Raw genomic sequence first — 27915 nt, 5'->3', positions numbered from 1 at the left:
CTTCCTTCAAGACGGACATGGTTTCCGAAGTCAAGAAAGTATGGAAACAAAATTGCCAGGGAATTAAAAAGACAAATCATTGTCATGTCCGTTAAAAGCAATGTAAGAAGTGTCACTTTTTTTGAAGGAAGAGGTTAGAACCATAGACTCGCATTCTGGTAGGAGGATTTCAGGGTATTCATATTCATTTATTACAGGAATGGAAAGTGCACGGGTTTAAGATCAGACAGATCTAGCCGAATCCTAGACTCGTCACTTAAAGTCTACAAATCAAGCCTCAGCTTAATCCATAATTCAAAAAAGGAAAATCATCCTGAAAGCTGTCCCACCAAACTGTTGTAAGGATTAAGCGAGCTAAGTAAGAGAACATGCCAATTCCAGTCAGGACGCATAGTACGTGTTTAATAAGCACCCCGTCTACCGCCTTGCTTTCTACTGGACAGAAATGGCAATGCCCTTGGTCTTCTTCCAGTTACAGAAGCTTTAGTTGCTCAAACAGGCTCCTGCTGCATTAAAAGAGAGCTCTAATTCAGCCTCCTCACAAATGCAAACTGACTGTTCCATTAGGACGCATTAGTAATGCTCCCTGGTACTAACAGTGAAAAAGTCACACTCTACGTTTTACAAACTCTTTAAAAGACGCTCCTCTCTCAATCTGTCACAGCTACTTCTAACTAGAAATCCCTCCCCTCCCTCCTCTCTCTCTCATGGCCCCCACTTGTCCACTGTCTCTTTTATTCCACTTCCACCTTCAGCCCTCACCCTGGACACACTGACCTCCCCTTCCCCTCCTCCTGCTAAATTTAGAGGCGAGCTGTCTCCCTGGTGTGAGAGGTCCGGGGGCTGTGGCAGCAGGGTACAGAGCTGATCTGGAGTTGGCTGTCAGCAGTGAGGGAAGGACAAATGTCAGGGAGACCTGTTCCCTGGCCGCCCTCCCTCCAGCCCCAGCACCACTCCTCAGCAGCCTCTCTTGACAGGCAGGGTAAAAGTATGAGGGCATGGGGGCCTTTGAAGTCTGGCTGCCTGTCACCAGAGCTCAAAGAGACCAAGGGCTTGTCAGAGCACAAGTCACTGGGGCTCTTTCCCTTTCCTAATTAATTCAGTTGGCTCTGGAAGGAAAGGAATTGTGATATGCCCAGAACTGAGTGGAATGCACAGCTTACCGGTGCAATGCTGCAGCATCTTAAATCTTTTCCAAGCGCCAGTCCCCCAGCCTTGGCAGGAGAAATTTATTCACCCCTCCCAGAGCAGCATCCCCTGGGCAGCTGACCCTGAGGTGGCCATCTAAAGATCCATTCCTGTCCAGGCATGGTGGCTCACACCTGTAATCCCAGCACTTTGAGAGGCCGAGGCGGGTGGATCACCTGAGCTCAGGAGTTTGAGACTAGCCTGGTCAACATGGTGAAACCCCACCTCTACTAAAAATATGAAAATTAGTTAGGCATAGTGGCACATGCCTATAATTCCAGCTACTTGGAAGGCTGAGGCAGGAGAATCGCTTGAAGCCGAGAGGCCGAGGTTGCAGTAAGCCGAGATTGCACCACTGCACTCCGGCCTGAGTGATAGCGCAAGACTCCATCTCAAAAAATAAAAATATATATATATATATATATAATAAAAAAAAGATCCATTCTCCTGGCTCAATCCTTGGTCCATGTGCTGGCCAATGTCAGGAATCCTGTCCCCAGAGCTTTCTCCCTTCCTCTGGGCTGTACTTCTCCCCATCCTTCAAGTCTGCCCGAAAGCACCAGTCTTTAAAACGGAATGGGTGAATTTCATGCCTTTTCTGAGAACATGTTTGGAAAAGCACAAATCCTCTGAAGATGAAAAGAGGTGTTGGAAGAATTGCCAGAAGAAAGAGGAGACCCCAAAGGCAAATGTCCTTAACTTACCATTTAGCCCATTCTCCACCTTAGATCACTGTTCTGATTCTGAAGCTGTAATGCAACTAACCTTATTAAGTCCCCGCTGTGCACCTTGCATAGCTGCGCTCACCTATGCTCTGTCCTATAATCTCTCTCCAAGGGGGGGCCAGCAAGAACAACCCACACTCTCTCATCACCCAGGCCCACATACTTCGAGTTTTCTTAAAGAATACATAGAAAGGCAGAAAGCAGAAGGAGGCATCAGGAAGAGCTTCATTTGCAATGCTGGAATGGCATCAGGTCAGCACCCAGAAATGGAGGGAAGAGGCTGCAAATGAGAGCACTCAGGGATAAAACCAGTGTTGGCTGAAGACGCTCTGAAGATGATCACCGAAAGTATTTGTTAAAGTCCAGCATTTGTAGGGAGAACCTGACCTTCCTTTCTGTAAGACACTTCTTGGATTAGAGTGGCAGCATGTACCCTAGGGTGGCAGTGTAGACAGCATAGGATTAGAATTCAGAAGTCCTGAGTTCTGGTGTCAGCCCACTCTCCAATCAATGAGATGGTTCTAAGTCACTTCATCTCACTGAGCCTTATTTCTTAGATCTATAAAAATAGAGGGCAATAGGCACCTGGTCTACCTCACAGGAGTGGTGTGAAGATCAAGGTCACTGGTGGATGGGGAAGAGCTTTGTAACCTGTGATTTAGGAGTTGTGGTCATACAGTTGGTGTCAGTGGCAACACTGACAATAGAAAGCTGCATAGAAGTATGTGGAAGGGGAAGTGATCCCTTTAAGTCATAGGTTGCAAGATAATGTGAGGTTGAGGAGCCAAGTGTGGGTTTGGTGGCTGTAGCTTCATGCTTCATGGGAAATACCAGTACATGGGGCCTGTTGGTCACATTCTCACCTCTACCCCATGTCATTAACATTCTTATAATCAAACCAGCAGCACAAGGGTGGGGACAATTTGTTAATTCAGTGTGCTGTGTCCAGGTCTTTTAAAGAAATACAATATATGCAGGAGATTGTAAATGTCTATGAAATGCTGGGGTGGACAGGTGTTCTATCATTATATAGTATAACAACATATTTCAACATTTTATGACTCTGAATCTGAGCCTCCTTTCTGATTCAATGGCTACCTTTCACTAGTTTGACCTTAAATGAAGTGTGCAAGGGTGTCATTCTAAGAAAATCAAACACAGTCATAAAAGGGTTGAGTTCAATGTTTGCCCGGGGTCCTCCCCGCCAAGACCAGATTTCCTGATAACTCTATAACTGTCCAGGAACAGTGGCTGTGTATAGACCTGAAACAATGCAGCCTGATCAGATATTCTATAATATGTCCAAGTACCAAGAAATTGGAGCATTCTGCTTGTGCCCGTCTGTTATAAATTACAAGCAATTGCTGCAGCCAAGGCATTCTCTTCAGCCAAAGAGTTTCAGCTAGCAGAGGACCACACGCTTGAACAGAATCCTTAACTGCAGCTGAAGCTCAGGAGGCTGCGACTGGTCTGGCCTCTGTTAACCTCTAAATTGCAGACCTCAAGTCGAGGAAGAAAGCCAGGCTCTGGGGACTGGAAGTGAGTGAAGAAGTGAATGAATAACTTGGTAACTTCACCTGACCGTGTAGCTTCATAACTGTCTTCCCATTGCATATTTTATTCACAACCTGATATTGTGTATATGTGAAAGCTCCAGTCACTGAAGAACATATAAGTCACCAAAAAGAAGAATCATTCATTAGTTCAACAAATAGTAATTGAACACCCAGGATGTTTCAGAAGCTGTGGCAAGAACTGGGTTTCTAAACATAGAGGGGTGTCTAATTCTTCCCTTATGAGTTACCCACAGACATATACATAGAATGCATTAACCAGGTCTGATAGCAGAAGAATAAGGAGAAGAGTGTGTAGAGGTGACCCTCAGCAGAGGACACTGGCAGGCTGACTCGACTGTGTCACCCTCCGAGGGGCTGCCAGGCCAGCTCTTTCGGCTTGGAGTTGTCTGTCTTTCTGCAGAGTGGGGGGATGATGAGACTCTGCCCGGCTCTCCTAAGGAAGCCACTGTAAGGACTGCAGAGATGGGCACCCACCAGGACTTGTGAGAGCACAGTCTGACTTTATGTCCTCATGTAGAGCAATGGAAATGAATATTTAAAGGTATGGAGCCATAAAACTGTGGGATATGAGAAAAACATCAGCCTTTGAGACCCGGCTGCTCCATGCTGCTTCGTAATATGCACGTTTATAGCTCCCTGCCTCCTGCTCATTCACAGAAATGCCACACCTGAAAATTGGCATCATGCCCTTCACCCTCAAAGTTTAAAAGTCACGGAGAGCAGTTCTCCTAATTGTAGAGCTAAGTGGAGTGGAGCAAAGGCACAGCTGCGGCCCCCTGGGCCTGTGCGGGCCTCGAGGAGCCAGCCATGCCCCATCTTTCTGTGGCTCAGCACGTGTGAACATGGGTGCTCAGGGCAGTGAGACAGGACAGGAAGCAGACTTTGGGGTGCAGCGATGGACCGGTCAAAATGAAACTGGACTTTATGTTTTATTCTCTTGTCAAGTACTTTCCTCATTATAGTACAGTAGTTAAGAAAATATTTCAACTAAAGCTGTAGCTCAGTGTTTTCTTCCAGATTTATATATTAAGATACTAATCTTTGGGGGTGTTTTCATACAGACCCATACTTGCATAGATCTACACAAAGACACAGGCACACACGCTCACACATGCGTGCACACTTCTTCTAAATACATGCCACATTTACTTTCATTGACACATTCAGTAAAGCTCCAGTTGGTCCTAACTCTTCCCATGCTATCTGGATCATCAGAACACTAGCATTTCAATGGACAAAGCTCTGAGATGGAGAGCCTCTATCTCCTGCAGCCTTTCCAGGGCCATAGTTGGATCAGGAAAATCAGTGATGTCCACTACTCTGGCTCACATTCTGTGCAGCAGTGGCCCCAGGACTCCCTCTGGGCACTGGCCTCAGGGAGCTGAGTCAGGAAGATACCCAGCAGAGTGAAGGTTTGGAGCAGTCTGACCAAATAATAAATCTTTCCAAGGCACAGGCTACAGCTGAGAACTTGACTGCCAGGAAATATCGTTTTTCCCTCTGGAGCAGTCAAGCTGAGAACACAGCTCCCAGCTGCTGAAGTAGGTGGGCCGTTCTCTAGCACCAGAGTCCTTCTGGAACACAGGATTCAGAGAGGGAAATGTGGGCCCTGTTGTCTCCAGGTGGAAGAATCAAGGAGGCCCAAAGGCAGGGATTAAAGGGCACAGAGAAGGCTGAGGCTGCCAACCAGAAACCCCTGCTCAAGGAGACCATGACCACCCATGGCTGCTAATTTCAAGCTGCCTGGCAGAAAACAGGAAATCCCTCTGAAGTAGGTGCTGTGCCCCATGTTCAATTCAGCCGAGATAGGGCGTGCCGGATACTCAGACCCATGCTCAGCTCCCTGGAGACAGTTTCTGTCCTCCAGAAAACTACGGTCCAGTGGATCAGGCATCCTGATGACAGGATAAAGAACATGAAGAGAGAGACATGAAATTTCAAGATGCATGACCTGGGTGGAAACTTGACTTCATCTTCAAAATTCCAACTCTAACTTAGATGCATATTGCTCTTGATTCTGGGGAGTTTTCAGAATAGAATTATTTTAGCAGAATAAGGGTGAGTGCTTCTCCTTGCTCCTGAGATTCCTGTTGTTTCTCATCAGGATGCCACAGCCCACAGCTGACTCCAGGGACAGGAGTCCAAGACCAAAGTTCATCCAGGAGCTACGCCAGTTCTGGGCAGAGCTGGCATCCCCCTTAAAGGCTGCAAACTTCCTGTCATGAAAGGCTCTGCTGTAATAATCATCGTTGCCATCATCGTCATCATCATCATCATCATCATCTTCATCATCATCATCCAGCAATAGCCAGAGGAAGATTATTAAGGACAGACACTCGGTCTTTTTCTTCTCCACACCCTTGACAGAGCCTGACCCAAAGTAATGTTCAACAGGTGTCTATGAGTGAATACATGGAGTGCTTAATGAGAGATATGTAGGGAAATGCAAGTATTCCTAATTTTCCTGTCTTCCAGGATCACCATAGTCTTCTCTATGCATATAATTGAGGACCTCTTCTGTGGCTGTAGAAAGACCATGACTCCCAGAAGGTTCCCCTCTGTTAGGACTACAGATTCCCCTTTGTTAGGACTCCTGTGAGCCCAGGAAAGGCATGTGCTCAGGTCCCCCACGGGCAGCTCTTCCCTGCTGGTTTCAGAGCAGTGCTTGGAGCCCTTTCCTGCCGACCTCTCGTTTGTAAGGTCCCTCCTGTGCCCCATGCTTCTGCTTAGCTTCTCCCAACATGTGGGCACCCTCTCGCCTTTTAGTCCCTACATAAGCCTGGCACTTAGCTGTGAAATGTAGAACTTCATGGCCTCTGAGGATAAACCAAGAGGAGACAGACAATGCTGAGAAGGAAGGCCTCCAAGGTGAATACCGGAACGCACTGCTTCCAGTGCCGGTCAGCAGTGCAGTCCCACGGTGGGGAGCAGATACCTTCAGGCAGCAGCGCCCCTCACCCCTGCACTCAGGAATACACCCTCATGCCCCAACAAGCTGCTGGGCACTCCCAGAGGGCAGTTCTCTGGAGTTCTCTCCTCCCTTTCTCCCCAGGTTCAGAGTCTCATATCCTGTCATCCACAACTCTAGGGAGCCCAAGCAAAAATGGTTAAGCTCAAAGTAAGCCTCCCAGAGCTTTTGCTCTGGTCACAGGGAGGGCAGACAGCCCCTCCATCATCAGGAAGGGCAGTTTGAGGTCCTCCTTCACCACCCTGTTCTTCTCTCCTGCTTTTGTGTGACCAAAGGGCTTACTAATGCCCCTTCAAAGACAGGTTCTACAGCCACCCCAAGGTCATTGAACACCTGCGTGTGTTTGTGACATTTTTTGGCTGCATATTTGTCTGGGATCTGCCACACGTGGAAGGGGAGAAAAACCTTGCAGGGTCTTTGCACCCCAAGCATCGCAGTGCCCAGGCTCAGTGACCTTTGCCACCCACCAGCCTTTAGTGTCTGCCCTGCTGTGGGCAGAGCCTCAAGGAGGAGAACTGTCAGAGCAGACGCAGCCAGGAGCAGGGAGGCAGTGGCAAATATCTTCCTGTCACTGACATCTTAATAATCACCAAGTTTTCAAAGAAACTTCCAACCACAAGGAAACTTCCAGACAAAACTGACTTCCAGTGAAATGCATTTACCTCACAGTTCTTCTCCACATGTACTTTATGACAGCATCGTGAGTCTCCTACCTGGAGTTGAAATACTGTCAGCTTGTATGAGTAAAGCAGGATGGAAGTGAGTTTGTATTGAGAAAAAAAAATGTCAGTCAGGCTCCTAATTGCCTCTGAGCCTGCTAAGGAGGTGCAGGGCCCCCAGCCTGCACCCATGCTACCCTTAGCGGCCGCCAACTTCTCAGAATGGCCAAGTCAGAGGCCACTTCGTGGCCAAAGGGCACAGTCTGTACACTGCACACGTGGCAGTGGGGTGCTCACCAGCAAACCTGACCTCATGACCTCGGTCCTCCCTACTGTGCGGCCCCCTTAGGGAGCAGGAGGACCTGCAGAAGATCCCTGTCTGCCCCCTTTAGGAAAAAGTCTGAAGTCATTTACAAGTTAGTGAGAAGAGTGATGGTCCTGTGTCCTCTCTCCTTGGGATACGCTTCCCCAGCCTGGACTCTGTTGGCAGCAGCAAGAAGATGGCAGATGGATTTGAGAGGGGAGACCTGTTCCTTTCCTCCTTTGAACCTCTTCTGTTTTTCTGGTTTTTGTTTTTTGTTTTTTGTTTTTTTTTTTGAGACAGAGTCTCACTCTGTTGTCCAGGCTGGAGTGCAATGATGCGATATCGGCTCACGGAATCCTCACCTGGAGGATGGTGAGGGCATCACGGTGGGGAGAGGACTAGGATGGGGAAGGAGGAGCTGAGGATATAGAGGCTCTAGCCAGGTCGGGGACTTGGGGAGTAGTGAAAGATAGGAGGCTACCTGGGAAAAAGCCCAGGGCATTGAAAATTGAGAAACTTGGGTTCTAGTCACAATGTGGGTCTGACACATCATAAGGCCTCAGGCAAGTCAATTCGCCCCTCAGAGCCTCTGCTTCCTTTTCTCACTGTTGAATGAGATAATGGCCAAACACACAGGAGTTTTAATGCTTTACAAGAAAAGAAAACATTGTCCAGACCCAGGGATGGTTATAGGGAGTGCTTATCATGGGCGTGGAGACCATGAGCCAGACCCAGAAAGTGTCACAGGAGAAGGGTCAGGGCTGACCATGCCTTAGGAGTTGAGAGTTGAAGTGGGTTCAGGCAGGGAAATTGCAGAATTGAAAGTGAAGGAAGTTGTCCTCTGAACTAGGTACATGGGCCTGGATTTGCAGAGACATCAGGCGCAGAAATGCACTCAGGCTTCCTTGCATGGAAATCATAAGTTCATCTGGAGGACTAGAGTGGTCAATGAGCCAGGAAGTGACTGTGGAAAAGCAAAGAGGACCCCCAAAGTTGCTGTGCAATCCTGAAGCTGGGGCCATTCATGTGTATCTCTTCCCAACTCAGTGTTCAGTGACTTCACATGAAAAAGTCACTGAAAATCAGCTGTGGGGGTATGGCAGTATTTACATAACAGAAAACTGCAAACTAATTGGGGATGGTTCTTTACGAGCTGGCTATTAGACATTTTTACCACTCCCAAAGGACATCTCATTTTAAAGGGGGAGAGAAAAAGCCGGCCAAAGAAAACAGAAAGCAGACTCAAAGCTGTAGGTGCAGAAGCTGGAGGGAAGAATGCCCTGAATGCAAGGCAGGAGATATGGCCCAGAGGAAAAGGTCTCGTGGGTGTGGACTGGGTCCAGATGAGCCATCTGCACTCTCTCACTAGTGTACTCTGTGACTTCAGACACACGCGTTGGGACAGCTGGCTAGCCCCAAGCCAGAGGGGAAGATGACCTCAGCGGGGGTGTCTATGCTGTACCCCCTGATCAGGCTCCACCCATGACCTTGGCGTCACTGTGATAGTGACAACATGGACTTTCTCCCAATTTTTTGTCTAATTTCTTGGTTCTTCTGGAAAATGAAAGCATGACCAAAAAGCTATTTTCACAACATCTAAATTCTACTCTGACAAAATTTAATGATACATGGTAGAAAAACTTCATCTTTCCTTGCGCACAGACATGCTAGCAATGAGAAGGAGTTAACGCACTGGCCAGATTGTACTCAGACCCTCCTCAGACACCGACCACCCCAGACTTATGACTGTCATAGTGCTGGGAGCCTTCTTGACTTCTCTCAGAGCTCAGGGCTCATTCTCTGCAGAACTCTGTCAGGCAGCAGTTACATTATGTATCTGCTCAACGCTCAGGCAAGAAACCATTATGTTCACGGATCGTTATTGACATCCTGACATTTGTCACCTCCTTTCATAGCAGTTAAATCTTGCTTTATCTGTAAATGTCACCATGTCATTTATTCATGAAAGGGGTCACATTCCTGAAATAGCATGCTTCAGTTTAAAAGGGGAGCTTGGCTTTATTCGCAGTGGGTAATCCTCAAACAAACTTTACTGCTGATAAATGCTTCTTTATTGGAGTTTCTTGGCCTTAAATGACATCCTCAAATGTAGAATGCCGTTCTGGGTTTGTGGAAATAAAATCTGAATGTTGAACAAGAGAGAAAATTGCTGAGATTAGAGTAAGTGAAGCTTTTCTGTGGCCACATGTAGTAAGTTGGATGTAAACAGATTTGAATTTATTGAGAGTAAGCCATAATTTTAATATGATTGTTACGCTTCTGGAAACATGCCAATGGCCTTTTTGAATCATTTATGCCACAGAAACCTCAATGAAATCAGGGGCCTTTTAACCTTCCTGAGTTTATCTCTTAGCTGGGGACATTAGAGAGGAGAAATCAGCGAACTTGATGTGCTTAGTTCTCCAACCTTCAGATTCCAAGGACACTGTTTGGGGAGATGATTAACTCATCTCAGAACTTAAGTTTGCAGGAAAAAGTGTTGCTTTTCTTCACAAAGTTGGCTCAAAGTTCACTTTAAGTAGGGTAATTACATAATTTATTATCCAAACTTACACCTTTCTAAAAAGAAAAGAGGTTAAAAAATAAATAATAAACAGGTATTAGTTATCTATTAATACATCAACCACGAACCCAGACAAAACAGGCATATAGCCACCCTAACTGTAAGGCTTTATCAACTGTGTATTGTATCACTGTTTTGCTTTACAGGCTTACATTCACCAGCTGATCATTAAATATTATCCTAAAAAGGCTTTTCTCTCTGTGTACAGGGTCCCACAGCTATCTGACTTTGACTCATTTTTCTAACCCAGTGATTCTCAAAGTGTGGCTGGCCCATGGACTGAAATATCCTGAAGAAGGTGTTAAAAATGTAATCACCCAGTCTCTAGTCAGATCTGCCAAATCAGAATCTCCAAAGAGGTGGCTCAGGCACCTGCATTTTAACCTACCTCCCAAGTGCTTCTTCCATTCCCTGGAATTTGAAAGCCAACTGTTCTGATCCAAAGCTCTGGCTTGCTCTAGCTACCTCTGTGTTCTGGTCACACTGCAGTAATAAGAAGTGGGTGGGTAAATTCTGCTCTTTTTGCCTAGAAAAGTAACTTGCAGATGGGGCGTGAGCTGAAAATATATTCTCTGTTGTGCACAAATACGGAGGCCGTGACACTTCCCGCGTGATGCCATCAAACCTCATTCTCCTCCCCCGCACAGAGTCGTGCATGTAACCATTTCACACCCACGAGGTGCAGGCTGCACACATAAATACAGTCTCAGAGTAGCAGGAAGATAAGAAAACAGTAAGATGACATTGGCTTCATTGCAAAACGTGATCGAATGCAATTAAAACTACTCACTCTTCGAAGAGAAAAGGGCCAGGGAGGAAGATTTCTCCAGGCACTAATGAGATCTTTTTTGAGTGTCATATGGCTGCAGTGACAAAGATCACAGACCACAGCTAAACCTAAGCTCCTGCTTCCACTTGTAATCACAGGCCAGGGTCATGGTCATATGGCTGGCACTGACTCAGATAACATCCTCATTAGTTCACCGGAGTCATCACGGCCCTGGTAACTTCATACCACCGATGGCCACTGAAAGGGACCAGGAGGGTGGTCAACTAAATCAAGGCAGCAGGGGCAACAGGTAATCAGGGCACATTTTAGTTGTGGGATGCTTTCATGTACATTTTTCATTATCACCTCCCTCAATTTAGTTGGGATTTCCTGTGTGCCCCGTGTGCTAGGCACTATTACAGGCCCTGATGTCACACGTTGCATCAGGCACAGACTGCACGGGCCAAATGGGTAACAGCTGGGAGAGTGTCACTCACGCACTGTCGGCAGTCTGAGGAGCACAGAGGTGTGCCTCCTGGGGACCAGGGACTGACTCCCTGATGGAGGGGCCTCAGGACCAGTACTCACCAAGCACCATTGTATGCAGAACCAGAAGGAGGCACTCACAGAGGAAAGGTGAAGGAGCAGAGCAAGAACTAGTTACATGGGATGCGTGGCCTCCGCCCTCGAGAAAATTCCAGGCCAGCAGAAAAGACACACCAGGCACATGGAGACAGGCCACCAGCAGCTGTTGTTCAGCAAGGCCTTGTGTGGGGACTAGTTTTTGAGTGACGAGGGCAACAAGGCTCAGAGAAATGAAGTCACTGGTTCAAAGTCACAGAGCAAGTTAGTGTCACAGCCAGGATTAGAATGTGGGTCTCATAGTTCCTTGTTCAGTGTTCTTTCCTCTACACCACAAAGTGGGAAGTGTTCACAGGCTAGTTAAACTCATCCCAGGTAATACTCTGCTCTGACTAAACATCATCACAGCCTTGGCAACTTCATACTGCTGATGGCCACCGAGAGGGACCAGAAGGGTGGCCAGCCAAATCAAGGCAGCAGGGGTGGCAGATAATCAAAGCTCTCCTGTGCACACTTACACAAGCCATTCTTCCCTCGTGGGACACTCTCCTCTCTTCCTTACACTTTTATTGATCTTATCTTTTAAGAACATTCCAGCCCACAAATCCCATGGGGTACCCTAGAGATGGTTGGCTGTTCTGAGCTGTCTTGCATTGAAACAAGGGGAGGAGGTAGCCTTTATCCCTCCCACCCCCATTGAGTTCTTGAATGTGGGTTGTCCTCAGGGAGGGGGCCTGATCTTGGACAAGATAAGACCAAATATTGGAGAGAACTGAGGACGGTCAGCCACCAATGTGGCCAGCAGATGGGAAAATGAGTGCCTCAGTGCTGAAAGGGAGATCTGGGCAACACATCACTCCACTACTCCACTTTGCTGCTCCACACAAAGCTCCCCTAACAACCTCAGCCCCGCCCTGCTCAGCCCCAATCCTTCCCTCCTCTCACCTCTAGGGTCCAGTCTATGTCATTCACTCTGCTCTTATAGTCTTTCTTCATTTCTCTATTAACACTTCAACAAGGATTAACATACAGAACCTGCACGTTAGGCCTCCAAAATGAAGAAATAAATATGGTATAGTTTCCACTCTTTAGTGTATAAACGCTCTGCTTGGCCAGGCCATTTGTACAAACCAGAATCTCTCCTCCTCCACTGAAGCAGGAGTCTCACCCTTCTTCTGCTCTATCGCTCTAAATCTGGGTGGGGCTGAGCCAAGGACCAAACATGACCCCAACCCCAGGGATAGTCTTCATCTCTGATCCTCTCTGCCTCTGCAAGGAGCACCTGGCACCTGGCCCAGCACAGACCACCTACCTGGGCAGCATTTGCTGAAGCACCTTGGACCCTCACATCAGCTGAGAATCCTTCACCACCACTAAGCATGGGTCTCAGCCTTCCTGCTGGGCTCCAGCCTAGGCTCATAGCCATTGTAGACCAATAGTGAGAGTCCAGGGAGGAAGTCATCATATGCCCAGGAGATGCTGATTGAGAGCCAACTGTGAGTCCACCTTAAGAATGGTAAAAGCACCATCCTGGCTAACACAGTGAAACCCTGTCTCTACTGAAAATACAAAAAATTAGCCGGGCATGGTGGCGGGTGCCTGTAGTCCCAGCTACTCAGGAGGCTGAGGCAGGAGAATGGCGTGAACCCGGGAGGTGGAGCTTGCAGTGAGCTGAGATCGCGCCACTGCACTCCAGCCTGGGCGACAGAGCGACACTCCATCTCGAAAAACAACAACAACAACAACAAAAAGAATGGTAAAATCTCAGGGCCTCTCCATTTGACCTTCAGTACCTCAACAACCAAGCAAGATCCCTGACCTCACGTTCAAATATCTTTGTTCTTAAGCTTCCATTCCCATTTAAGTGGACAAATTCATCCTCAGTTCTTCCCATGTGCTCAGAGACTGACATTCACTGAGCTTTAAGGTAAGGAGAGAAAGGAGAAAGTTTTGGTTAAAATTTCAAGCCCATTTTTAAAAAGCGTAGGTCCAATTCTTCCCACTCACCAGATTCTGCCAACTCACCTGCTTTCAGCAGCCTTGATAGCCCTCCCTGAGCTGGGTGCTAGGAAGAGCCAGGACATAGTTCCTGGTCTGGGGGAGTCTAGTCTAGCTGGGAGGCAGAACAGATGTCACAGGGCCATGATGGGGCAAAACTAGCCCAGTCAGACTACCTGGCATCCATTCTTCTCAGATCCAGGCCTCTTCAGAGTTACAAGATTTATTTGAACAAATGTCCTTGTCTCACTGAGTCTCAGTTTCCTAATAAATGGAGAAAATATTGACCTGTCAGGTTCACTGTAAAACTGAATGAGTGTGAATGTCAAGCACTTCATGCAGGGCCTAGCACACAGTAGGCCTGCACCTTCATAACTCTCCTTCTTCCATAAAAGTGGAATATAACTGTGGTCATCTGCTCCCACTCGGGAGGAGGATTTTCAAACTGGCACATCCTCTGCCTTGCTTGTGCCCGTGAGAGAGTAGATTAACCTCCAAATGCCTCAGGTTCCTCATCTGTGGACAGTAATTGCTGTCCCTGTAGCTACCCAGCTCCAGTTATCATTTAAAGCAAAGCACAAGGTACATTTCAGTGTGTCTGGGAGCTGGCTGGGAGACAGTTTCCAGAGAGGTGCAGGGTGGGGTTCTATTATGACCACTGGGATTGAAAAGACAGCTCTATTTTCTACTCTGTCTTTCTATTAAATTGAACTCCAGCCCTGGAAATTAATATCCCCACTGCATTTGAGTGAGGTGAGGTGGCTCTATTTTCACAAGCGCAGCAGCATCAAGCCCTAATCTGTGATGCTGTGACCTTTTGCTGGGCTCTACATTAGGGAATCATAATTCAGGGCCAGCCTCAGCTATGGAAACCTCCACAGGCCTTTTATGACATGAGTGCTATTGAATATTCTATAAAATCTCCTTGGAAAACTGGCCCACATTTCTTTATAATCTCCCCAGACTGTTTCTGAAGTCTCTCTATAGACTTTTTTACTCTGAAAATCCATAGTTGTTTCTTAACAAGAATCCAGGCCTCTCATAAGGGATTGTGGAAAGGATAAGGCTGGATCGGTCTGCAGGAGAGGTTGAGGTGGAGCCACAGCAGTCACTCTGTTCCTGTGAAGCCCCTGGATGAGGCTTCAGAGCTGAGGAACCTGTCAGCAGGATGCAATCACTTCCAGTGGATGGAGATGAAGGAAGGGAGTTAGAAGTGGAGCCATATTCGCCCCCACACTCCACTGGATTCCAAGCTCTCCTAACCTGGAGTAGAAGAAGGTCAGGGAATAGGACCAAACACCTGTGTGCCTTCTGAGACACTCCCGACTGTCTCTTTCTCTCTTTCGGTTGGCTGGAGGCCACCTGTGCCAAGTTTTCCCCTACTTTTTCACTCGCATGAAGCACAGTATCATGAGTGTGGGATCTGGCTTACTGAGCATCCACTAGGCACTATAATTTCCTCCGGATATAACCTTGACCAGTGAGAAATGGAACTGGAAGGTAATTGGACAGATAAATACCCTCTTTTCTTCCCAATGTGGATTACTTCAAAGCATGTTTTTTCCCCACCAACCTTCCCATGCAGCCCAGTGCACCAAGTGGCTGTGCCTGTTGAGGAACTAATGTGTCACTGCAAGGTTCACATAAACCTCTGGCTAGCAGAGGGGCAGGTGGCATTGCATTGCTTCCATCTTTCCTTGATTCACTTCCCTCTTCCTGCTATCACCCTCACCACCTTGAGCTTGTACCTCCAAAGTAGAGTGTTATTGCTTTAATTCTTGCCACAAGCACTACCTTTCAAAAGGACCTATGCTACCGTACATGTGGCTTTGCCAAGAGTGAAGATCAACTAAGTCGGCAGAGGGCTCTATCAGAGGCAGATGGGTCCTTTGGTGATCCTGGGGGACAGAACTTCTCTATGACTAATCTCCATGCCACACCACCCCCTTTTGCCTAGCACAGGCTTAGCATATGGTAGAGATTCCATAAGAAGCTGAAATATGTTGCATTAAACTGAGCATGTTAGAACCAGAAATAAACCTGAACCCTTTCCCCAAAAAGGTTTTCTAATCAGGAGAATGGGCTATGAGCTTCTGCTAGCACTGCCCCTTGGAGTAACTGCATTTTCAAGAACCCTGTAAAGGATCATGAACCGTATACTCACCCTTTAATCTTTTACAACTTTTGAAACTCTTTCACAGGCTATAGTTTATCAGATTCTCACAGAAAGTCTCCAAAACAAACAAAGTAGATAGCATTTTATTTAAATTGATATTTAACACCCAGGGAAACCAAGACTTGCAGAGGTGACATGACTTTCCCAAGCTCATACAAAGTCCAGGCCCTTTACTGTGGTGCTATCATACTAAAACAGGTAGAGGTCCCAGGCACCAATTCACGTGCTCTTACATACTAATTGCACAGACAAGAGAGACCATTCATACTGCCTGGCATATGCCTTTTGTCCAAAGACCATAGTTGTATTCATGTCCTCAGATGAACAAAGGGAACACGGTGATCCCTCTGGAACACGGTGAGCACTAGCCTCTCTTTGTTCTTCTCAGCATCGCTAAGTTCATCTCAGTCCTCAAAGAGCAGCCAGGCTTCCCAGCATGTTTGCTGGTCCTGGTCTTCCAAGGAGCAGCATTGGCAAGGGAGATAGATCACAGGAGAAGAAACACATTAGAACTTCCATTCCCCAAACCAGGCACTTTGGACTCCAGCAAGCACTGGGTGCTGCCACTGTTTCCATCCCACTGATCTTCTGTTGCAAGTGTGGGGTACACGTGCAGAAGGAGGCATTGGTCTCCCTGAAACCCCATGCTAACCCCTCCCCTTCTTCTCCAAGGTCTGACAGCACTCAGAGTTTCAGCGCACAGCTTAGTGTTGATCATATGACTCCTAAAATTGTTTTTCCTAGTTCTTATTCCACAAGCATTAACCTCTTACTAGTTGCCAGATATTAAGGATATAATAAATAAGGCATCATGCTTGCCTTCAAAGAGATCACAGTCTAGAGGGAAGATAGACATCTAAGTAGATAATTATAAGACCGTGGGAGGACAATAGAGGCAAGAACAGTTACTCAGAAGAGAGTAACTAACTCTCCCTGGAGTTGGCAGAGACTTCACAGAGGAGGTGGTGTCTGAGTTGGAACCAGTGGATGAACAGGAGTTTGCCGCAATTGACAGAGTGTCAGAGGACAGAGCTTGTACCAATGCAGATTAGGAAGAACCAGAACCATGGAGGCAGCCAGAAACTGAGACGCTAGAACACGGTGTGAGGGGAACGGTAGGGAAGAGGCTGAGGCCAACTCATGAAGGGTGTTAAATGCCAAACTGAGGAGAAAGTCTTTCCATGTCCTCAGAAACAGGGCTGGTGTCCTTTACAGTTCTATCCCTCCCAGACCCAGCCCAAGGCTGATAACCTGGGAGCGGTCCTCTCCCTACCACACACACTTGGAGCCGGACCACTTGAACCCCTCAAAGAAGAACTAAGTGCCTCGGAAGGCTCTGGATGGAAAATCCAGCTTCATCTCCAAGGCTCCTTCCTGGTTGGAACTGTCCCTGTGAAAATGAGACCTGGAGGCAGGACGGAAAATCTCCCTCTTGTCCCGCTGCTGCGGCTTCGCAGGATCATATAAGCCCAAGTTGCCTGCCATCAGCCACCAAAGCCATTTTTTATTCCAAATAAAGAAAAGGACCAGCTGTCTGTCTGCCTTAACTTCCTGCCTGACCCAGGAGAAAAGAAAGAAAAAGACAGACAGACAATTAAATACAGAGCTTTAGGAGCAAATATAAAGAGATACAAAATGGAATTGGGCCACGAGACATGGAAACAAACAGCAAGAAATAGAGTGAGACAAAAAGACACAGGGCCAGCCCAGAGAAAGAAGCAAAATACTTTTTAAAAAGAAACTGAAGAGTTCAAATAAAACTGGGGGAGTTAGAACCATTTAAAGTGATGAATAAATTCGGGACTGAAGGAAACAAGATGAGAAGATTATCCTCTTCCAACAGTTTGGCCACCAAACAGAAAAAGAAAAGAAACAAGGAAATTCCCTGAGTAATGCCACGCTGGCCAATGCTGGGGACTCTCTCCATCCAGCATTTTCCTAAGGCCAGAAGCAATGTTGGACTCTGGAGCCAACTGCTTGCCAAATGCTAAGTCCTGAAATATCACCTCCACCTCCTGCATTCATAAGTTCCTCCCCCAGGAAGGCAACTAGGGCTAGATACTCCTTTTACTGGGGAGACAGAGGAAAAGCACTAGGGTTTTGCAGAGGGCTCTAGTTACCTTGGAAGTACTCAGAAGAAGGTGCACACTTGCATTTTTTTGTTGTTGTTTTTTTGTTTTGTTTTGTTTTGTTTTACTGTCTTTCAGAAATCTCAGTCCGGCTCAATAGCATGACTGGTTCCAACTTCTTCAGCACAAGCTCTTCTCGATTTTCCTTATTCAGAAGCCTGTGCTCTTTACTGACCTCCTGTCGGGGCTCCTGCCTGCACACTCTCTGCCTGAGCCTGCTTGCTGCACAGCTCAGTGCCAAGCTCTCTGTCACCTCACTGTCTGCATCAGGGGCCCTCTCATTTCAGTGGCTCCTGGGATGCTCCAGTGGCAAAACCCCAGGAGAGACTCAACTCCCGTTCTTCTTCCCTGAAGGAATTTTAACAGATACAATGATCAGAAAAAAGCAAAACAGACACAGGAAGGCAGAAAAGGCAGATGAAACTTCTGTAACTTACACCAACAAATACGTTGTCTCCTGTATGTGGTAGACACATTTAGATGCATTGTCTTTTGTTGATTCAGTGCAATTCTAAAATAATCTGCTCCACTTGGAGCACAGATGCAAACCCAGAGACGTTAAAAGGGCCTCTGAATCTAAAAATAGCTGTCAAAGAGTCCATAGGTTGTACTCTAAAGAAGAGGTAGCCAGCACTTTGGGAGGCTGAGGCGGGCAGATCACGAGGTCAGGAGATCAAGACCATCCTGGCTAACATGGTGAAACCCCGTCTCTACTAAAAATACAAAAAATTAGCTGGGTGTGGTGGCGGGTGCCTGTAGTCCCAGTTACTCAGGAGGCTGAGGCAGGAGAATGGCGTGAACCTGGCAGGTGGAGCTTGCAGTGAGCTAAGATTGCGCCACTGCACTCCAGACTGGGCGACAGAGCGAGACTCCATCTCAAAAAAATAAGAAGAGGTAGTACCACCTTCATGTCCTTCCCTGCTACCTAAAATCAAGTTTAAAAATAAAGATGCCTAGGATGTTTTTCCTGATCCCAGGGCTAGTTAGTAATTTTAAGTCCACAGACAATGGGCATCACTAAAAGGAGCAGCATTGAGAAGGAGGAGCCAACAGGAATACTTCAGGATAAGAGCTAACTGGCACAGTTTCATGCTAGAAAGTGTCACTATATTATAGCCCTACAAGAAAATGGGTTCTCCTAAAGATCGAGAGAATTTAGAGCTATGGAGGCACCATGTGGAGTAGCAGCTTCATCTTACAGATGGGAAAACAGAGGCCCAGGGATGAGACACCCTAGGTAAAATGGTGTCCTGGCTGCTGTTTTAGGAAGCAGGGAGGAAGCAATCCATCTTTTCAAAAGAGTTCCAGAAAGTATGTGCAAGTCTAACAAAGGAGACTTCTGTAATCTGAAATATATACTTTTGCAGGCCAGCTCCTTCCCCAAGGACACAAGATAGGCAGTGTGACCAGGCACCAGGGAGAGGGGGACAGAAATCCATTTTCACAGAAGTTGTACAAAAGGCAGGCAGCTGCACTTAGTGCAGGAAGCTAGCACAGCCAGTAACAGCAGGTCTTTCTGCCTGAGATCCGGACTCCTATCTCTGGAGACCTAAAGAACTGAAAATCACGTATGGCCAGAGGCAGGGAAATCACCCAGCAAGCCTTGGGCATGCTACTGGATTTGGGCAGCTCCTCTGTTGAATTTTAATGAAGTAATTAAGAGCTAGATAATAGAGATGGGGCTCTGCAGAGCAACACTCACAGACCTAACCTCTTTGATATGTTTCTTCATCAGGAAGCAACTCTATCACTAGATGGCTTCATTAATATTCAGGCCTCCTCTCTAGCTCTTAAAGTGATCTATGCCAAAGTTTGTTAGTCTTTTAAATTACCTGCCGAGGCTCCCCCCTGAAAAAAAAAAAAAGGAAGAACGAATGCATTCTAAAGAAAGGACAATGTCATCGAGGATGCTAGAAGAGATAAACCCTGCTCATATTTCCTTTTCAGAAAGTAGTCTGGATAGCCAAGAAGAAATAATTATGGGACCCCTCAGTGCAGACTGACAAGGAGAGATGGACTGGGACAGAAAAGATCCAGAGAATGGCAGCCCAGGAGAGCGAGCAGCCTGTTTTCACCAGGGATACCTGTCTTTTAGAGTTGGCCTCATGGCAGATACCTTGACCACTGGACAGCCCAGAGGTTAACTCCTTAATCCAGAATAAAGATAAAGAAGCCTAATGCTTGGAATCCAAGTGGCCCAGAGAACTTTGTTCAGAGAACCCTAAACTTCTGCCCAAGAGGTATGTATACCTTTGTCCCCGAGGGTCAGGGAACAGAGAAGGGCTGACTCTCCTTTTTGCTCACCTGGTATATTCTCCCTGTTCCCTTTGCCTCCTTGTTCATCAAGGCCCATATGAAACCTCCTCTCCTGCAAGAAACCTTCCTGTATAATGGAGGCTTAGAGTTGGGACCTCAGAGTTCAGCCTACCCCATCTTCTCTCCCGCTCCTGTATTATCACTTTAAATAATTCCCATTTAAGAATATCCAGCTTCTCCATGACTATTACCAAGGACAGGAAGATTACTCTTTTACAAGTTCAGTGTCAGTCATTTCTTGCTGTAAACATGTACTTCTACTGAAAAGAGTTCTGTTTCCTGACTACTTGAATACATTAAAAATAGCTTTCTGGTGTGGCTATAAGGGAGTAGCATGGGGGAACCTTATGGTGAGACTCTAGTTCTGTATCTTGACTGTGGTGGTTACATGAAGTCATTCATGGACCCTCCCCCCTTCCGACACACACACGCACAAACACACACACACACACACACACACACACAGACACACAAGTTCATGCAAAGCTGGTGAAACCTAAAAAAGCACTGTGGATTATATCAATGTTAATTATCTGGTATGGATACAGAATCACAGTTATGCCAAGTGTCAAGAATGGAGGAGGCTGGGTGAAGAATGCAGGGGACATTCCCATACATGTCTTTGCAATTTCCTGCAAATCTATGGTTATTTTAAAATGAGATGTTAAAACAAAATAGCAGACATGTTTTGAAAGAATGTGTGTGCCATGCACTGTTTAAATACTTTTTAGGTATTAACTCACTTAAACCTGAAAACCACCATAGAAAGTAGGTACTACTATTTTCCCCATTCTACAGATGGAGACACTTACGCACAGAGAGATGAAGTCACTTTCCCAAGATCACACAGCTAGTGGGTGGTGGAGCCAGGATTAGAACCCAAGCTGTCTGATGCCAGAGCATCCCTGCCTGGCTGGCACTTTGCCTCATGACACTACAGATTTGGCAGGAGGAAGATGAAGTAAACTTCATCACTTATTTAATATACCATATTCATCACTATAATCAATCTGTTAACTCATATCTCTAAAGAATTCTGTCACTCAGAGGGGTTTCACACACTCCATCTCACTGGAGCCTCACAACAATCCTGTGAGACAAATTTTTATTTTCTGTAATTCCCAGATGAGAACACTGAGGTTCCAGCCCTCGGACACCAAGTCTTAGGCCCCTGCCACCTGACATTCTCAGTCTTCTGCTGCTTTCTTGCAGCTATCAGAAAGTAACCCAGCTATTCCAAAATGACAAGCCTTCATTAATTTTAGTCAGCCTTTCCCTGGAAACAGTAACCTGAAATGCCCACTCTCTTGAGGAGGTGGCTAAAGGAAGAGGATGGAGTGATATGCATTTAGGCATCAGGACTGTTTGGCTTAATGAGGCAGCAGGAAGCAGGCTCTGGAGTCCCACCCCCTGGAGAAGTCCCAGGGTATCCTCTTACTTTCCAACAGTGCAGTGTCAGGGCAAACAGGCAGTCTGACAAGCATGTGCCCTGAGGCCCCCAGTAATTCTAAATAGAATCAGCTTGTACAATTCATTGCCTACCTCTCTGCCTCGTCCAAACCACAGAGGAAAGGAAGTGACAGAAGCAAATGAGCAGGCTTTGCGCTAATACAGGAGGATTTAGGGAACCTCTACAGGGGGATTGGGGTGGAAGGGTAGGGGAGCACACAGAACTTTCTACCAGAAAATAGTGACAGTCTAACATAGCGTTTGATACTCTATCATCAGTGAGTCAATTTATTTGCCAAGAGAAGATTTTTTTCAATTCTGGGAATCTTTAAAAACACAACTGTCTCTGAGAAGGTTTATTTCTCACATTCTTATGGAATAAGGTAAACAAAGATCAGCTGACAGCCAGCCTTTGCTGGAATGAAACATCGCAGTGGGGTCTGCTGTCTTCTGAGGGAAGTCGGGAAGAGAGTACAGAAAAAGGAAGGAGGCAGACATTTAATGGCATGATCAAGAGTTGTTTCTAGCAGGAAATTGCTATGATCTGAATATTTGTATTCTCCAACTCCAAAATTCCTATGAGGAATCCTAATCCCCAATGTGATGGAATTAGAAGGTGGGGCCTTTGAGAGGCGATTAGGTCCTGAGGTTGGTGTCCTCATGTGTGGGATAAGTAACCCTTAGAAGAGATAAAAGAGAGTTTATTTTCTCTCTGTTTCTCTCTGCTCTCCATCATGTAAGGGAAGAGCAATAGGAAAGTCCTCTGCAAACCGGGAAGAGGGCCCTCACCAGAACCTGACCATACTAGTGCCCTGATCTCAAACTTTCCAGTCTCTGAATTGTGAGAAATACATTTCTGTTGTTTAAGCTACCTAGTCCATGTTATTCTATTATTCTGTTAGAGCAGTCTGGACAAATTGAGCCAGAAAATGACGTATTTCTAGGCATATTCTACAGCAAACCTCAGAGAGCAAAATCTACAACGGTGTTCATGGGTTTGGAACACTTCTAAAAGTTCTCCTGGCATTGGCCTTGCCCTGGAAGGACTAGGTGTGCCCTTTTCACAGACTCTTCTCTGATTTGCATCTTGGATGCTCCTACAGAAAGCCCTAATTTGGGAAATCAAGCCTCTTCAGCCTGGCTATGTTTCACTTCATTTCAATAAGATTTAACATACATTTATCATTTATATACTCAGAGTAGGGCACCAGGTTGGGTGTTGGGAGCACAAAAGGGGATAAGCCATGCCCAGCCAGGGCTCCCTATAGTCCCTTCTTGGGGAAAAGGTAATCTCAGCCATCCTGGTCCAGGAAAGTCTGGGTCCCTCTCCAAGGGACTTACATCAGCCAGCCTGGAGCCATCAGATTCTCCTGCTGATCCCTTCTCTAGTAGAGAGTCCGTGTGTCAGTGCATTCATCAGCTATTGCTTCAAAATAATGAGGCATGGCAAACAATCCCCAGATCTCATTGGGCTTACAACAATAAACATTCATTTTTCTCCCCCACAGATCTGTGGGGAGGCTAGGATTTAGCTGATCTCAACTGGGCTCAGCAAGGCTTGGATCTGATCTAAGAATTGAGTTCAGGTATGCTCCATATGTCTCCTCATTCCATGGACCAGAAATCAGCCAAGGCATGTTTTTCTTATGGTAGATAGTAGAAATGCAAGAGGCCAAGCCAAATAACCAAAGCATATTCAAAGCCTCTGCTTATATCATATATCCTAACATCCATGGTTAAAGCCATGACCACCATCAACAGGATATATATTCCTGTTCCAGTGGGAGGTATTCCAAAGTCACATGAAAACCCCATGAATATATCATTCTACTACAGGAAAGGAGAAATGAGTTAAGATCGATAATCCATCTAACAGTCGGTAATAACTAATTTACTGTTTGAGGCAAGCTCCTAAAACCTCAGATGCCCCTGACAGAGCAGAGCCTCTGAGTCCCAAGACATGAGACAGAATCAATTAGCCAATCAGTTCCACTTCCCTTCCATTGTAGCCTAGCACAACAATGGCCCATTGTAACCAGGAAGCAGCTGTGGACACAAAGGGAAACATCCTTCATTGTGTCTTCCTGGCTTTATTCCAGGCCCCAGCAGAATACAAACCAGAAGCTCAAGCAGCCTTTGCAATGGACTAAGGTGAATCATCTTTGTAGCAAGCCTGGCAACCAGAGACGACGGTAGGATAATAATGTCAAGTATCACAGGGCCAGACCTTCCTACGGGCTCTCCTCCACTATCCTTAGAGGCTGTGGTTTCTCAGCCCCAAGGAGCAGCCAGAGTCATCTAATCCTCATGATCAAAGCCTTACATTAATATCTGCCATTTTCTGAAGGGCTTGCCATGTGCCAGGCACCATGCAAAATATTTTATTTTGACCTACTCCTCTGAAGACCCTGTGAAGGGTCACCCCACTTTACAGATTAAGTTCAAAGAAGTAAGATCATTTTCTTATGGCTACAGAGCATGGGGCCTTCCAGAGGCAGAGGTATAAAGATGAATGGGACAGAGGTCATGTGGCTGAATGCCGGCTCTTCTTTTAAACAACATCCAAGTTGTTAATCCCAATTCTGGGGTCTCAGTTTCACCATTTGTAAGTTGTTGCCATATAAGCTGACAGAGGGTTCAGTGAAAACTGAGGAAGAGAGCTTTGTGCAGAGCTAAGATTTTGGTGCCCCTCGTGAAGCAGACACAGGAGCTCTTGACCTATGACTTCAGATGTTACCTTTATCTCCGATGGCCTATCTTTAGAACATCTCTGAGCTACAGCAAAGCTCAGTGGCAAAAAGTCAAAGGAGGAAAGTCCGTGTCATAAAAGGAGAAATTCTCTCTTGGGTCTGACCATGAGCTCCTTTCTCCTTAGTGGTGTAGTATGGCTTCCCTGGACCCCTTGCCGACAGGCTGCTCCATGGTAGTCCAGGAGAGAGGGGACGGTCACCCTCTGCTGACAGCACACAGTTACTTTGGTCCACAAACTATGCAGTAGGAGTTGCTCAGTTGTACTGCCATCAAGCGGGGGGAGGGGGCACACACTGCTGCTTTCCTCGGCTACACCAGGGTTTCCTGGCCAGCTTGTCCTTGCTCCTCAAAGCTTGGGGAGCCGACTCCTCTAGGAATAGGGGTCTTAGAAGACAGGTGATTTTGAGTGATTAGGTCAGATGGAGCCCGAACTCTCTCTCCTCTCCAGTCCTATCAGATTACTCAGAAGGGACTCCACATCCATGGCACATGGAGTCTCAGTGTTCCTCCCATAGGCAACCCCCAGGGCTAGCTGGAGCAGTAAAGTGGTCCTGAGGCCACTTTCTCTGCCCTCTGGTGCTGAGCCTGCTGGCACCACTTTTTAAGCCAATATTGAGGAATGGGGCCGGTTGCTGATGGAAGGAGAGATGACAGGTTTCCTGAAAAGAACCCAAGAGCTCCTCAGTGGGCAAAGGAGAACAAAAGGTGAGCCAGAGCCCAGGTCAGGTCAAGCCTGTGTCCAGAGGAGGGCTCCCTCTTCCCAGCTCTTTCCATACCCTGTGTGCCATTTAGAATGACAGGCATGGACAAGGGGAAAGAAGGGAGCTATGGTCCCCGCATGAAGGCCTCCTTGGCAAAAGGCGTCAATCACAGTTGTCCAGCACCCATGGAACTGGGGAAGCAACAGGGGGCAGCCAAGGCTCCTATTTAGCTCCTCCGTCCATGTATTTTCTGCAATAAAATGTGATTAAGGCCAGAGAGAGCCCCAGAAGTTCCCTTCTTTAGAAAATCATCGTCAGAGGCCTATTTGACTTTGGAAAACAAAACAAAAGAGACAAAAACGCTTGACCCAAACTTTCTCAAACAGTAAGCTACTCTTTCTGTGAGCACACTGACTAGAATTCTTAGTAAGTTCGAATAGGAAAAGTGCCTTGTCATTCTTTTCCATGCTTTCTGCCTCTTCAGCCCCAGGAAGCCCCCTAGCTGGTGAAGAGCCTGCCTGGAGCTCACACAGCATCTCCTGCTCTCCACAGTGTAGTTCGTGCCACACTGTTTTGGTACTATCCTTCCCTCTACCTTCTCAAAGAAAGAAAATTGTCAGCTTTTGTACATTCTGGCTAATAGGAAGGACATTTTCCAAGTCCATTAAATAATAAAGTTCCATTTTACCTAGAAGCCTTCTCTGATCCTCCTGTGTCCTCATTCTACCCACTGGAATGCCACAGAGATTTCCTCTTCTTTGAGTGTTGGGGCTCAAAGCTCATGTGTCTCAGGAGATATGAAGCCCAGCACTGGGCTTAAGTTCAGTCCTCCTAGGTAGAGGGTTCAGCAACTCAAATGCAGGGGCCACAGGGGACAAGTCTCTATACCCTAAGCTCTCACACCTCCAACAGAGCAGACTGAAGGTATATGTTGAGTCAGCCTTTACTCAGTGATGCATGGCTGGGGTCAGCACTGGGCCTAGGTGGCACGCCAGCTCCCTAAGTCACTATAAGTTTGAGCGCCAAGGTCGGGATCACTAGCACTGCCTCCTGTCCTGTCTCCTTCTCTGAATCAGAGCAACCCACATTCTCTAGAAAATGCTCCAGCCCTGTCTTTCCCATCTCTTTGCAGATGGCTCCAGAGGAAAGCTGTAAGTGGCCACTATGCAGGGAGGGCAGAGAGGAGGAAGAGTGTTCAAGTCAGAGTCAAACCCTGGTCTACAGGGAAGGAAACTGCAGGCCTGGGAAAACAGTGAGCTCAGTACAGACTATAAGACACAGCAGCTCCCACTCTACCATTGCCCACCTCCACATCTTCTCACCCATCCGCACCTCCCAGACCACATCGTACTTCATATCTGGAACAGCTGAGCCCATTGCAATCTCTGGAAGGCATTAAGGCCTAGAGGGAACTGGAGGGACTGTGGAGCAAGAAGTTCCTCATAGGAGTCTCTAACTAACATGTTCAAGATCCTAATACCAGGAACTCAGAAAAGTCCAGACTCTTGCACACACAAGGCTTGCTCTTATTGGACTGTATCCCTCAGCAGGTGTTCTCCATCATCTAGGTGAAAGAGATGGAGCAGCTTGAGCCATAGTGAGCCTCCACAAAGTGCCCACTTAGTATGGGAGGCAAGACTCACACAGAAGTAAGCTAAGGACATCATGCTGTGGATGGATAGATTGCACAGGTGACACAGACATTCAGAGCAGCAGGAATTCACATGAAGAAGAGAGATCACTTGTGATTGTAGACCCCTAAAGGTGGTAAGGTTTTAACAGGCTCCCAAATGAGAAACACATCAATTTAAATGGGGAAAAAAGTCAGATAAATTTTCAATGTTAAAGACCATGTAAATGTGGGCTTGATGATAAGATATGCAAACTGTACATTTTAAGCAATGGCGGAATGGGCCATTCAATGCCACTGTATGAAATGATTCTTTCTTCTTGAGCTCCATATTAGTTTAAAATAAAATAAAACCATTTCCCACTTGATTACAGTTAGAATCAGAGAAGGATTTTCAGTCTGACCCTCAGTAGTGTTTAAAACAGTGGAAAAGAACAGATAAGGCACTGAATAAAATAAATGTTTCTGATCTCAATCCAGTTACTGCTGAATGCAGCAGCAGATTGGAAAGGTAGGTCGCCTCTGGCATTCTCAGCCATAAGAAATTTAACGATGGATGAAAATGGATAAAATCAAGATGCTCTGATAGAATGGGAGGCTTCAATATCTCAGAAAATTAGGATCCTTGTAACCAATTTTACAATGGCTGGATTATAGCTAAATAGGATTTTAAGTCTATTGTAAATGAAAGGAAATCTAACTTAACTGGGCCACATCATTTTCCCTGAAATGCGATAAATGCTAATTTCCTTTTCGGGCACCAGTGACTTGGCTTGTGATAGCTGTTTGCGAGGTGCTCAAGTCTGACCAATCTCAAATTGGCCTTTTCCAGTCCTAAGGCTGAGCCTTGAAATCCACGTCTTTAGGATGGGGGGAGCATTAAGGGAATCAGTCAAAATTTCCCCTATTTTGCTCCAGGGCCTCATCACTGGGTGCCCAAGGACATTCAACTACTTTTTAGAATCACCTCTCTCTACCCACTTTAGCGTGACCAGAGCAGCAAGAGAGTCTCCCAAGCACCCGATTTTAAGATCTCTCCCTCTATACTTCTTTATTGTGACTTCTTTCTGTTCCAAGCAAAGTATAAACAACCAAAAGCAAAGTTTTCATATACACAAAAGCCAAGAGACAGAAAAGGATAGGCCAGCATGACAGACAGTGAGCAGTGAGCATGGTTGGTGCACAAGACACCAGATGGAAAACAATATATTTCTATATCTTACTGAAAAGCCCCCAAGCTTTCCAATTCTGGGGTAATTCTTTTATTTAATATGCAAATAAAATAATTGGCATCCCTCTTTCATTTCCCTATACCACTTCCTTGGGAAAGCAAACATGTTGTGATTGCTGCTAGTCTCCAAGGCAACTGTTGACACAAGATTGTAGTAATTAACCAGCCTTCCTGAACA

This window comes from Nomascus leucogenys, chromosome 19 (genome assembly GCF_006542625.1).
Source record: "Nomascus leucogenys isolate Asia chromosome 19, Asia_NLE_v1, whole genome shotgun sequence".
NCBI classification, from domain to species: Eukaryota; Metazoa; Chordata; class Mammalia; order Primates; family Hylobatidae; genus Nomascus; species Nomascus leucogenys.
The sequence above is the reverse complement of the archived record's forward strand: the minus strand, read 5'-3'. Positions refer to the sequence as shown.